The following is a 1,147-nucleotide window of genomic DNA, read 5'->3' on the forward strand; positions in this document are numbered from 1 at the left end:
TCCTTAGGCCCCTGCACCCGTGTGGGAGACCGGGAAGAAGCTCCTGGCTCCTGGCTTTAGCCAGGCTCAGCCCCAGCCATTGTGGCCATTTGGGGAGTAAACCAGTACATGACAGAAGATTTCTCTCTTTCGTCTCTTCCTATCTCTGTAACTCTGCCTTCCAAATAAATAAATACATCTTTATCAAAAAGCTCAAGAAAATGTGTTAGGAGAAAGCTATGCATGGACTTCAAAATTTTTGCCCCCCAAATAAATGTATCTTTTCATCCCCTTTGATTTTTTTTAAGATTTTTAAATTTTATTTATTTGAGAGTTACAGAGGGAGGTAGAAACAGAGAGAGAGGTCTTCCATCCACTGGTTCACTCCCCAGATGGCTGCAATGGCCGGAGCTGCACCAATCCCAAGCCAGGAGCCAGGAGCTTCTTCCAGGTCTCCCACGCAGGTGCAGGGGCCCAAGGACTTGGGCCATCTTCTACTGCTTTCCCAGGTCACAGCAGAGAGCTGGATCAGAAGAGGAGCAACTGGGACTAGAGCCCTTGCCCATATGGGATGCTGGGGCTTCAGGCCAGGGCTTTAACCCACTGCGCCATAGCGCCGGCCCCCATCCCTTTGCCCACTGTCACCTCTAATGTCAGAACAGTAGAGACCCAGAGGATCTTTCAGGATCTCGCAGGGAGCTGTGCTCTGCTGTGTAGCCAGTCATCCGGTTATTCATGATATTCCCTCAAGAAACTTTTCCTGGCTGCTACCACAAGGCTACCTTGTTTCACACTGTATCGGGAGCAGGATGCAGAGACAACACCCAACCCCTCTCTCTCCTCTCCTCTGAGTGCTCTAAGTGATCTTTCTTTCCACAAGCAACTAGGGTACACAGCACCTGTCTGACCATGATGCAAGGGACATGAACTACAGTCTGGTTCCAGCATGTCTTCCAGTTTGTGTTCAGATCCATCAAGGGTTAATGAGTTCAATGACAGATAAGCTGGCCCCCCATCCCCCAGGGCAAAACAGTGCTGCCCAATGCCTGCTTTACTTAGGATAATATCTCCCCTCTGTTTATCAGCCCCAGCCCAGCCTTCCTGCCTTTGACGCAGGGAGCTGGGGGTTTGAATGAAACCTGTTGGAGGTTCCAATTAAATCTGTGGA

Source organism: Oryctolagus cuniculus, chromosome 8 (genome assembly GCF_964237555.1).
Source record: "Oryctolagus cuniculus chromosome 8, mOryCun1.1, whole genome shotgun sequence".
NCBI classification, from domain to species: domain Eukaryota; kingdom Metazoa; phylum Chordata; class Mammalia; order Lagomorpha; family Leporidae; genus Oryctolagus; species Oryctolagus cuniculus.